Source organism: Canis lupus, chromosome 11, assembly GCF_011100685.1.
Source record: "Canis lupus familiaris isolate Mischka breed German Shepherd chromosome 11, alternate assembly UU_Cfam_GSD_1.0, whole genome shotgun sequence".
In the NCBI taxonomy this organism is placed as follows: Eukaryota; Metazoa; Chordata; class Mammalia; order Carnivora; family Canidae; genus Canis; species Canis lupus.
Window position 1 is genome coordinate 73143482 of NC_049232.1, and position 12978 is coordinate 73156459.

At 51.5% G+C, this 12978-nt stretch overlaps 1 protein-coding gene across 4 annotated transcripts in view; it reads right to left on the minus strand.

The window, feature by feature from the left end:
- BRINP1 (BMP/retinoic acid inducible neural specific 1) overlaps window positions 1–12978 on the minus strand; it is a 169891-nt gene that overhangs the window by 107036 nt on the left and 49877 nt on the right. Inside the window, exon 1 of one of the 4 annotated variants that reach the window (XM_038553238.1) lies at window positions 2277–2407. The exons of the other annotated variants lie outside the window; for them this stretch is intronic. The gene's annotated coding sequence lies outside the window, so the exon portion shown is untranslated. Of the gene's footprint in view, window positions 1–2276; window positions 2408–12978 lie in introns of those variants that run through there. 4 annotated transcript variants of the gene reach the window in all.

The window sequence follows — 12978 nt, forward strand, 5'->3', positions numbered from 1 at the left end:
AAAACGCAGGCTGAGCCGTAGCTGTCACCGGGTGAGGACTGCGCGCGGTCTCCGGGAAGCTCCCTACGATCCACGTTTCCCTTTTGCTGTCGAGCATCCCAGGCCTGGGTGCCCCGGTGCCTTTTCGTAAATCAAAAGAATATTGAACTCATTATGTTCAAGCACAGGTTACCCTTCAGCGGTCAATTTGTCCGGGTCAACTGTTCTCGCACATGTATTCTGGACATCTAAGAGGCAGGACACCCCACGGCCCGTCTCCAGTATCACAGCTGCCGTTCATTTCGTTCTCCTAAAGCGATATGCTGAAACCAGGCCATTCAGACGCAGTTATTAGGTACCAACGCACTAGCTTCCATCAGAGCAGTGGAAGGGGTCCAGAGCCAGTCCCCCGGGTGCCAGGCCCGCGGGTGTCTACACGACGGTGCCGGGTTTACCGAGCACGTTCACTTCCCCGTTCTCTGGTGAGCGCCACACTGCACGTGGGGGACGGAGAGATTCCAAGTTCCCCTTTAAGGAGAAGAACACTGAGGCCCGGAGAGGACAGATATTATTCAAAGATCTAATGGAGACAGAAAAAAGCCTCGAACGCAAATCTTCGGTTGCAGATTGAATTATCTACGCCACCTCTGCCTCTGTTTCTTCCTCGTTGTGGCCAGTAACGAACCTCAAGGTGTTGTCTCCCGGCACGTGAACGCTGCAGCATCTGATGTCACATCGTGTCTTCAGCCCAAGTGCCCCCCTCGCTCCGGCTGCCTAGCAGCTGATACCCCCATCCCCGGATCTGCTCCAGCCCAGTGACCTCCATCCCCCACCTCCTCCAGCCCCTCCATCCTCCCACGGTCACTCCTAGGACGTGTCATTTCTCAAAGCCCCTCTAACTCTGACATGTCGTATGGAAACGTTCCAGCCTTAGACCCGTCCGTCACGACATCAGCTCCCTACCTCTTCGAGACCTCCAGACCCGCGAGGATCTCCTTGCCCTTTCTCTGTGATCTACTGTCTTCTCGTCCTTCTGGATGGACTTGGGGCCAACGCTCCACCCCTGCATCGCTTCCGTCCAATACTCTTAATGCCTTTACCCAACTGTTCTTCCATCTTATCCCCTTGGCAAACCCCCACCCCGTTTGAACCTACAAACACCATCTTCACTCTTCCCTTGAACCTTCAGTTCTTTTGGAGAACAGGCTACAGCCATTATCGATGGATGGTTACCCGCGTCATCAGAGCCCTCAGGGCTTCCTGGTGATGCTATTGTATTCCCTTAATCAGATCCTTCTACCATTCGGCAGACTAAGGATGTCAAAACACTACAAACCCTTTTGGCACTCCCCAAACCCCCCTTGCTCAGAGATTGGTTTCACATCGTGGTTCACAAAAAGAACAGAGGCCATCGCAAGTCCCTTTCAGATCTGAGTGAAATCAATCTATTTGCACCCACACCCTCTCTTTCTTTTCTTCCTGTTCCAGCTGAAAGCTGCCCCCCCTTCCCTCCCTCTCTGACTGCCTCCCTCCCTGCCTCTTCAGGAATTCTCCATCCCCGATAACCCCACTCAGACCCTCAGCATCAGCCTCTCCCTTAATGGTCTCCTCCTTTAGAAGCCAAAGAACAACAGCAAAAGCTCTTCTCTTTATTTCACATCTCTGCTCCCTTTCTTGTTATGCTTCTTGGGAAAAAAAAAAAAAAAAAAAAAGAAAAAAAAAGTGTACTCCCTTGCTTCTCACTTTCTTCTCAACTCACTGCAATCTGGCTCCAGTCCTCAACATCCTATTTAAACATCTCTCCCCGAGGTCAAGATTTTAAACACAAAAAGCTATTTTCAGGTTCTACTTTCTGTTCTCCATCAGAAACCATGGCCCCTGAGACCCCGCACCTTCCTTCTTAAAGCATTCATTTGTTTTGGCCTCCGTGGTAGCAGACGTCCCCAGCTTGCCCCGTACCCACCCCACTGGCCAGTCCTCCGCTTCACAACTCAAGCTCTCCGGAGTGAACACATCCTCAGAGACATCTGCAACGACTCGTAACCTGATGGCCCCAAATACCGTAATTTTTTGCCCAAGGGTCAGAACCATTTCTACAACTGCTTACCAAGTCTCTATTTGGATGGTACAGCTAGTTTAAATTTAACATTTGCAGAGCTGACTCATCACCTTCAGTCATACACAGCCCCAAAGTGTCCTTGCCTTACAGGGCTGCCTGTCTTGATGAAAAGCACCAACACCCACACAACTGACCAAGTGAAAAAAAAAAAAAAAACTGTCCCCCTTCCTCTTTTTACCTATTTAACCTAGATCCAGTGATTCAACACGGAAGGTATGATCTTGCCATGACCCTTGATTCTTGAGTCTTCCCTGCTTGTCATCCTTCAGATTCCAATAGTGAGTCTTCCAACTCCTTAAAGTATCTCAAGTCCTAATTTCATTTATATGACATTCTTGAAATGATGACATCATAGAGCCGGGAAACAGAGCAGTGGCTGTCAGGGGCTAGGGATGGTAGGGGAGGAGGGGAAGGTGTGATGGTGGATCTTTGCGGTGATGGAACTCTTCTGGTCTCGGTGGTGGTGGTGGTGGTGGTTACGTGGATCCACACGTGCGGTAAAATGACACAGAAGGATACACATACACTGTTCCTGTATCAGTCTCCAGCTTTTGAGGTTATGGAGAGGCAAGCATGGAGGGAAACTGGGAGAAAGCTACCCGAGACCTCTCTAGACTGTCTTTGCAACTTCGTGCCTATTTCAAATTAAAAATTAAAAATACATGGCTCTCAAGTCCCCACTGATGCTACTTTAGCCCAAGACACGCTCCTCTCTTACTTGGTTCACTGCCATACATTTTGCACCCTCTCTCAGCTTCTCTCCTTCAATCCATTCTCTCCATTTTACTTATATTTTTTAAAGACTTTATTTATTTGAGAGAGAGAGAGAGAGAGAGAGAGAATCAGCAGGGGGAGGGAGGGAGGGAGAAGCAGACTCCCCGCTGAGCAGGGAGCCTGATGTTAGGGATCATGAGCCAAAGGCAGATGCTTCACTGACTGAGCCCCCCAAGTGCCCCTCCATTCTCTCCTTTTTAGCAGGAGTCACCTTTCTACGATGACAATGTGACATGCTCTACATCCGGGCAAAATCCTCTGAAAAAGGATCAGAGGATTTTCTCCAAAATCCTCCCCGTTGTCCTTGGGACCTGTGGTTCCCCACTTGTGTGTGAGGGGCTACAGGGCACCAAAGCAACCTCACAGGGGCACAGGGCATATTGCAAATGTTCAGGAGGAATGAAGGATACCTGACATGTATTGGGCATCACAAAACCACCAACCTGAAGTAGTTTACAGTTTCAGCATTAAAACACATCGACTCCGTTCATATGGCACGTCCTTCGCTAAGGTGGGCTTTTGGCAGGACTACAGAGCACTGCAGACAAACGAATGAGGAACAGGAAATGGGGGCGGCAGGATCCAACGGCAAAGATTAAGAAGTAGAAACAGTGGTTATTTAGGAATGAAATTAAAATACGGCCTTTTCTTCAGGTTTGCATGCATCACTTTTCAAATGGTCTCTAAACTTCCGGGGACGCACATATTGCATTAAGTTGTTCAGACCCAACTACTCCATAAAGAGAATTTGTATTTCCCCGGCCTACGGGGAACCATGACAAGATCACTGGGAGCATCCTGAAGTGAGGAAGTGTGGAAGGCACCACTTTAGGATCAAGAAAGTGCAAGGCCTTTTATATAATGTACACCGAGCCCCATGACCTAACCCCCGACTCAAAATATATCCTCTTCTTGAAATCCTTGCTTCACGCTGCAGGCCCACATCCGATGCCCCTTCTTTGTGTCTCCGTCTCCCCAGCACTCCTCGTGGGAGGGGCGATTTGACGCCTTCGTGCCCGTCTCTCGCCAGCCACCCTAGGGTGCTCTTACAGGCGCAGAGGAGTGTTGCCTCGTTGGCGTCAGAGGCTCGTTCAGTTCCTGCACAAGGTAGAGGCTCCACCAAGATGTGTCGCCTTGATGCACGGGGGTGGGGGGCGATTCCTTCCCAAATCAGACCAGCCCAAGCCATTCAGCAGTGCCAGAGACGCCGTATCCTCTGCACTCAGTCCCTTCTTCCTCACACAAACCACAGCCCCTATTACGTAGGATCTAAAACTGGATGTCATGCTAGAGTCCCAGAGCATGTCCCCAGCGCTCGGGATGGAGGCTGTCCCCCTGCACCCCACTGATAAACCCCGTTCTGAAATGCAGCTGGTGGCCTGAAGGTGCTCGTGGAGAGCCACGCGTGGGGGGAAGGACGTCTCCGGAGCATCGCACATCAAAGACAACCTGGCGGGCACCGTGCAGCGGGAACTGGGAGCTGGGATGTCGCAGGAGGCTCCCATCACCTGGGCTGATTAATAAATTAGACGCTTGCAAATCAGGGGGCGCGTACTGTTTATAGGAGTCGGTGCGCGCTGGTAGTAAGGACACCTGTCGGCAGGCAGGCCTCTGGATTCCTGCCATACGCGCCTCAGGGCATCAGAAATCTTGCTCTTCCTTTTTCTCTTCCTCGAGCAAACGTCCTCTTGGTCTAAGGATGAGGCCAACGCTGCCGTCCGAAGGCACCTCATCTAGGGCGCCCGGACCGAGCTCCTCTCTTGCGGCTGAAGGCCTCCTGCAAACCGCCCGGGAGTCCCCGTTGCTGAATTTCCAGCGAACGGTGCCTCCGAGATTTACTAAACGACCAGTCCCCAAGCACTTGCTCTGTGCTAAATATGATCATATGTTCTCCTCTTGAATCTTTACAACAGTTACGGGATGTATCCCCGTTTTACGGGTGGAGAAGCTGCGGTCAAGAGGATCAAAGAACATACGCAGGACCTCACAGGTGGGAAATGGCACAACCAGGCTTCGAACCAAGGTCCGCCCAGGTCTCAAGACTTGGCCGTGCATGGCTCGGGGATGGCGGCGGGTTTAGGTTCACACAAGCTTCGACACTGACACGGGGCTGGAGGTTTCCATCGAGGGGTGCAGAGGTTTGCAGAACAAGCCAGGTCGGAGATAGGGGGTGGGATGCAAGGCTTCCCTCCAAGCCAGTCCGGGAGCCCAGCGCTAATGAGCCTCAGTAATTCTCATGCCCAGAAGGAAGGCCTTGAGACATAAAGAAATCGCCGGGAGGCAGAAGCCTGGGGATTCGGGTTCCTTTCATAAGGGGTACAAAGGTATCCAGCGGCCATTGAATTGTACATTAAAAAAAAAAAAGAAAAAGAAAAAGAAAAAGAAGAAGCATGCGGCCACAGGGTGCCAAGGATGGACGGGGCAGGTAGGCCTGGGTGCAGCCCAGAAGGGAGCTGCAGGAGCCGGCCCTGGGTGGCGCCCAGCGGGGCTCAGAGGTGCCGATGCCCACCTTCCCGGCCTCCGTCTGGGCTCCGCGCTCCCCTCTGCCCCCGGGACTCCCGCCCCCGCCCGGCGCCTGGGACCCCTGCTCCTGACTTCCCTCCCGCATTCTGTCCTGGCGAGACTTCTGACGCATCATCAGACCATGGCAGTCTCCTGTCGCAAGCCCATCGGTGCTTCCCCCTGGCCTGGATCCGGAGAGACACGGGTTCCACACCCCAGACCCGAGCCCCAACCACCGCGCGCTCGAGGCCGCCGCACGACCCGCTCCACTGGTGCAGGCTGCAACCGCTTCAGTTGGTAGGGAGCCGCATCTTAAAAAATAAGCAAATTGGGGGCACTTGGGGGGCTCAGTGGTTGAGCATCTCCCTTTGGCCCAGGCCGTGACCCCGGGTCCCGGGATCCAGTCCCGCATTGGGCTCCTCGCAGGGAGCCTGCTTCTCCCTCTGCCTGGGTCTCTGCCTTTCTCTGTGTCTCTCATGAGTAAATAAATAAAATATTTTTTAAAAATAAAAATAATAAGTTGGAAAAGAATAGCGGTAGTAGAATGGAATAGAACAGGGGTGCCGGGGTGGCTCAGTTGGTTAAGTGTCTGCCTTTGGCTCAGGTCATGATCTTGGGGTCCCGGGATGGAGCCCCGCGTCTCAGCGGGGAGTCTGCTTCTCCCTCTGCCCCTCCCTTGCTCATGGGGTTTTTTCCTCTCTCTCTCTCAAATAAATAAAATCTTAGAAAAGGAGAAGAGTGGAATAGACTACAAAATATCAAAAGATATCACATGTATAGGGTTAAGTATTTTTTCATGAATTTTCATCTTGATCATACATCTGCATAAGTTTATTATTAAGCGTCAACGTAAAAAAAAAATTCCGAAGCATGAGTTAGGGTGGAGAAACGAAACACGGAAATGAAAGAAAGAGAAAACGTTGCTCCAAATAGGTATCGGGGAATATTATTTAGAGTATTTGGTAGGAATAGTCTCACAATTAGCTAGGAGTTTGAGTTTGGTTGACATCAATTTGCCAGTTGGAATTTCTTTCACTGTTGCCTCCAAGCTGTGATCCGTCCGGCTTCCCTCCGTCCTACATCACCGCTAGTCAAAATACACGCGCGCGCGCACACACACGCACACACCCAGGCTTTTCCCCGCCTCTTGCTGATGCAGGCACTACTCTGTCGGCCTGGCCTGTTTTTCTCCCACCGTCGTCTCATGAATTCCTAATCCTCCCTGAAGACTAAGTCCAATACCTGTTCCTCTAGGATGGCTTCTTAGACTTGTCTTTTCCTCCCCATCCTTCCCCCCGGCACGGCCCCGAAGCTAGAGGACGTCCCCCTCCCCGTCCACACACAGGGCCCCAAGGACGGGGTCCAGCCGGGAAACTCCGGGCAGGCCCTGGGCTTATCTGTCTTCTGGTCAGCTTCCCCTGGGACACCTCAGACTCCTCCAAGGCCTCCTCTTCTGACCCAGAGCTTGGTGGGGAGGAGTTCGGAGGAGCGAGTAAGTGCTGGCGCTCCAGGTCGCCGATCCGGGCCCTCCATGCCTGCTTGGGGTCTGACACCGCAAGGGCAGCCGCTCTGCTCCTCCACATTCTCCTAACGGAGGCCAAGCTCCGTGCCTGTCCCTCCACGGGGGAGGCCGTGCAAGCCTGTCCACTGTCAGAGCTCGCCCCCGGCCCAAGCTGGGCGATTGCTCGGCCACGACTGAAGCGAACTCAGGCGTGCGGCTCACGAAGTCATGGGAGCGAGCGGCAGAGCACAGCGGAGACACCCATCTGGGAGCAGTGAGGCTACTGCTCCTGCGAGCGGGAGATCCATTTTAAATAATCAACACAACACGTTATCTTTGCATTGATGCCAAGTGGCCCGAAAGACGTTTGCTGTCTATCCTTCCCCATCCCTCTCTCTTCAGGGAGAACCTGATCAGAAATTGGGATTAAATGAGGGATAATCTAGGGGGAGGGTCGTGGTTCTCACCAGTGACGCCAGCCTCTAAGTGGCTGAAAATGACAACTACAGACCTGAGACATTGTCCCATTCTCCTCTTCTTTCATGCCTATTGGGCTCTAAAGGGATGGAAAGTTATCTGTTAACCACTCGGGTCTAAATTGGTTGTTAGGGATTCAGGCCATGTGCATGGAACCTAGAAATGGAGCATAAACATCTTGCTTCCTAAGGAATTCTATAGTCAGAAGAAGAGAAACCCACCAGATTTCCCACATCTCCTGAAGGAATGGAGATTTTTTTTTTTTCCCCTGGTGAGGGGAACCCGTTTCCCTTAAATACTGCCTCTGTGCAGCAGGGGGGACAACCTGGCTCACCTTCCTGAGGGCATTGACTTCCCCTCTGCTCCGAGGCCATGTCCTGAAACAGCAAAATCCCCTGCCCTTCGGTCCCGCAGCCAGGCTGTTTGGGAGCCCGGCCATTCCACGGATGCCTATTCCGCGACCACTCCAATTCAAACTCAGGGAGGCCAAAATCTAAGACCATTTATTCTAATTTCCTTCTCACCACCCTGTTTCCTTTTTTTTTCCAAAACAACTTGCTCTAGAGCAGATTTCCCGACCTCCCCACTCCTGACATTGCGTGTCAGGTGATGCTTTGGTGCCGAGGGCTGTCTGTGCATCGCAGGGTGGTCCTTGGCCTCGCTCCATTAGATGCCAGTAGCAACCCCCTCCACAACCAACTGTGACAACCCAGATGCCCCCTGGACATTTCCGAAGGTCCCTTGGGCGAGCAAAATCACCCCTGATTGGCAATCATCGTCCTAGGTCAGTGGTCGTCCTGTCCATCCTACACCAATTAAATCAAAATCTCAGAGGAAGGACCCAGGCATTGGTATTGTTTAGAAAGCCCTGCAGGTGATTCGACTGGGCAGCTGCTTCTTTGCAATAATGAATCAAGGTCTCACCTCCCTCCTCTACCGTCCCTCTGGGTGTTGAGTCCCTATCCCTACACAACAGGCTGGAATGCCAGATTCAGGAGTACGAAATAGGAGCACAGAAATTCAGGAAATGCAAAGGGAAACAGAGAGAGAAGGCAGGGAACGTGAGGCTGTGGATTCCTTCCCAGGGTCTGGGAGACGTAGACCAAAGTGTTCAAAGCGAAAGCTCGGCCTGTAGGGTGGCTTCCTCCCCCAAATGCCAGCTTTTTAAGGAAAGAGGTGTCCCTTTGAGAGTGCTTTGACACAGCCTGGTGTCCCAAGGGGGAGCACTCAAAGCCAGGTAGAGCCAGCAACTCCTTACAAGTGCTCTCCAGAATTCCCAAACCCATGAGAACAAGAGGCTGTGTGGTCAGAGAGGTTGGGTCACGTCTTACTAATACGCACACGCACACGCACGCACATTCACATAACGTTTAGGAAGCAACAGCTAAACACAGTCTCTGCAATCCACTTGCCTACACCACATCCCATCCTCCCAGAAACAAGCTCTCCCTCCTGGGACAAGTTTTATAAGCGGAGAAAATAATAAATCCTAGCGCACGGCATGGCTGGGAGGATCAGTCGGTTGGAATAACGTGTATGCACACTGCGCGCACGCTGGGCACTTGGTAAGCGTCCGATGCTCACGACTCACTTACCGTCGTCGTCGCTGTTTATTGGACTCTGGGATCTCTTTTGGTTGTGATTCCAGAACACAGCTTTGGACACCGCGTTGAACTAGAGATCTGTGTAGCCTTCGTCAAGAGGTGCCCATCTGGACTGAGTTTCCCTGCCCTGGTAGACACGCAACCCTTGTGCCGTGAGATGCTCAGAGTCCATCTGGAATCCAGGGGGCTGGGGTGTCCTTTCAGGTCCAGCCCGAAGCATCCGGGGAGAGCTCGCGGTGGACTTGTCCCTTGCGGCCGCGTGTCTGTAAGCTCCTTGAAGGCAGCCCCGGCTCCCTCGCACGTATAGGCCCCCCGGTGCCCGGCGTCTGCGTACCTGCGTCCCCAACAGACACTCTCCAATGACTTCTGGATAATGACCACATCTCATTCAGCTCCGGGAGACCTACCCTCCAGCCCCGGCCCCATTCATTCAGCCACAAAGCTACGAGCTTTACCACAAAACCTACTGTGGATATTTTTGTGAAATACATCAGGGAACCATTAAGATATCAGATTAGAACTGAGATTCATGCAAGTCTGAAATAAAAGTGCAAGACGGTTAGGCAATCAGACTCGGTTTCCCAAGATTTGATTTACACTCAACTTTCAGGTACTCATTCAGGGCTCAGAGGAAGGCACACCATGAGCCGCAAACCACTTGCTCAGCAACCTGCAGGGAAAACCACTCAATATGAAACCACCTCTCATGTAACTGCTGCATTTTGCAATTACTGATGAGTTCAAAGTCAGGAGAAAATAAACACAAAATAAAACACAAAAAAGGCAGGAAACAATTTTGGACAAAACTGACTTTTTTTCTTTCTTTCTTTCCTTTTTTTTTTAGTAGCAACTATTAAGAGACCAAAATAATTTCTAAATTATCTCGAGAACAAAAGAAATAATTTCTAGTAATGCCATCAGCTGTCTGAGGTAAAGGGGTAAACTGGAATTTACACGGGTCCTGCAAAATTCCCAGCTCTAGGTGTTTGAGAGCAGAGGTATTTCTCACCTCAAGCACAGGAGGCATTTCATAGGCCCTTAATTTTGCAAACGAGAAGCCTGAGCCTCCGGGAGGTCATAACTTGCCCAGGGGCAAAGGGAGTTTCTCAGCATTTGGTTCTCAGAGGCCCCCTTCTGAGTCCCAGCCCTGCCACTTCTCAGATGTGTGACGTGGACAATTTGCCTCACCTCTTGGAGCCTTAACTTTTTAAATTCATAATGATACGGACAATCAGAGCATCTCCCCTCCCAGAATGGAGGGGAGTATTTAATGACTAACCTATGTACGGGCTTAGCAGAAAGTGAAAATCAATGATTTTATTCGAATGATGATTTAGAACCTTAATGGGAAAAAAAAAATTGCAAACAGAAGAACATTTAAACGGTGCAAAGCATTCTCAGGTGACCTGTACCTCATCGGACCTGGTAGGTAGGAGAGCCGCCACTGCCCCTTCCTGCCGAGGAGTAAAGTGGGCGCCGGAGCACTCCCCTGTCCATCCCTATCCATGGGATGATAACCATTTGCTTATGGATTCTTGTTTTGCTTCGACCCTCCACCCTCCACCCCGAGTTTGGTGGATACTGCTGCGCGTGTGTTTGGGTTTGTGTGCACGCTCACTCCGTTGTCTCCTTTCGGCCCCACCTGTGTGACCGAATCCTGGCACAGCTCACGGCATAGGAGTGGTGTCAGTCCTACGAGTGAAGGATGTCCGGATGCCATGGCCCAGGCTGAGAAAGCTAGAAAGTCGCTCCAAAATAAACAAAGCCCGAGTGAGTGTCCTGATTCCAAGTCGGGTCCTCTCCGCCACCCCAGGCTAGACCTCCAGGGGACAATATTTCACGGCATCACAGAATTTCAGAAAAGGCCAGGACCTTGAAGACCGCCCTAGCTAACACTCTCATTTCACAGATGAGGAAATAGAAGCTCCGAAAGGTCCACTATGTGGGCCAAAAGCCCGCATGAAGGAGGCCGAAGGGGCGGCCCTGCGCCCAGGTTCCCTGACTGCAAGATCAATGATGTGGGCAGGTGCACACAGAAAATCGCCCCGCTTCCATGTGTCAGCCCAGACACGCGCACGACGCAGTGTGTGCCTCGTGCACCTAAACCACGGCTTGCACCCACCTTAGTGCTTGGCCTGTGAGGCAACAGGAGAGAAGGCTTCTGCTGGGATTTGACGGAAAAGCTTCCCCTCCTTGCTAGTGGCTCCCACTCCCCACCATCAGTCTATGAGCTGAAACCAGTCTCCGTGTGCATATGCATGAGGAAAGAAAGGCCCTTAACCCACTTAAGTGAGGAGAGGAGACTCCCCTCGGGATCTTTCGGAAGCTCCCAGATCACCCTGGGGCCCAGCCTGGGTTCACAGAGCGGGGAACTTGGCCAGACCCTGAGGGCCAGGGCCCTTCGCTAAAGCTGGCTGTCCAGCACAAGACAGTGTGGCACGTTCCTGGAGAAAAGCCTTGCTGTCAGGAGCAAATGTCAAGTGTTTAACGTGCTACGTCTGCATTAGCACACAGGAAGGCACGCCGGAAATCACCGGAAGACATGCTTCCATGTTTCAATACAGTAGCATGCAATGAGGACGGAGTGACCATGGACAACCGCCCTGATGAGCACGTCCTACTTGGTCTGAACCTGGCCTGGGTGGGCACACGTGCAAATAAGTACGTAGACACGTACTAACTGGCCCATGTGCCAGTTAGGATTAGAACCCCACCTAATCTTTGCACATGGTGGGTTCCAAATCAACGTTTATGGGATTAATGATGTCCCAGTCATTCCTATCCTGCATTTTTCTTTGTAGCACTTCGTGTGTGTGTGTGTGTGTGTGTAATTAATGTCAGTCTCTCCTAGGAGAGCAGGGACCATGTTTGTTTTACTCATCATTGTATCAGCTGCCCCAAACACAGTGCTGGGTCTCTAGCTGGTGCTTAATAATTATTTGAGGATTAAATAAAGGAAGGAAGGAATAACTAGATGACCAGGGGCCTGACTTCTGGGTTGAACTCCATCATTTAATTAACCACGTGACCTTGGTTAAATCTCATACTTAATTTTAGAACTAGAAAGCGTCCTAGAAATCAGCCTGTTGGATGATGACACAGTTTACTTTAGCAGCGGGGTCCAAAGGCAAGCATATGGAACATGAGAACATCGGAACGTGAGAGCAGACGAGTGAAACCTTCTCTTGTGTAAGTGCCGTGTGAAGCCCACGGGGATGCAGCCTGGTTACCACCCCCCAAACCCGCTTTACTTACCTTCCCACACCACAGTGGCTTTTATGATCTCTTTAATTGGTCCTCAAGAATTCAAAGAGCATAGGTTGAAAACCACTGACGTCAAGGTTACCATTTGATGGATGAGGAAGGTGGGATCCTAATGTCACAAGATCGGTGCCCAGAATGCGGGAGTTAGTATCCAGATGTCCTGACCCTCCACCTCATTAACGACCTTTCCCTTCTTAGCTCTCTCTAAAACCAACCCCAGATGTTTATAAAGTGGCCGTCAGGAAAAATGTTTGCAAGAGCCCTTCTAGAGCTCAGAGACACTCTACGTTTGGACATCATGCCAGGGGAGCCATGGCTGGCAGGAGGGCTTTGGGGTCAGGCAGGTTGGCGTTTGGACCCCAGCTCCATTCCTTACCACGTGGACGAGCTGGGGCCATGCACTCAGCCTCCCCAGGTCCTGGTTTTCTGATCTGTAAAGTGAGGTGTGCTCAGCTCACAGAGCTTGTTGTGACCGAGTGAATGACATCCTTTCATGGCACATCCTAAGTGCTCCATTAAAGCTTGCCACTATTGAGCAGTCCGTGTCTGCGGTCTACTCCGAGTGTCCATGTGAGCCCTGGTCATTTCAACAGCTATCACAAGCATATGTTGATCATCTACCATGCACGACGGCTCCCTTCGAAAACCCAAGCACAGCCGTCGCATTAGATCACTACTCCTCATCATCAAGCCAACCCACCCCCGGGGTCTAGCATAGGGGCAGGCATCCAGCGGCTGCAAAGAAACATGTATGAATA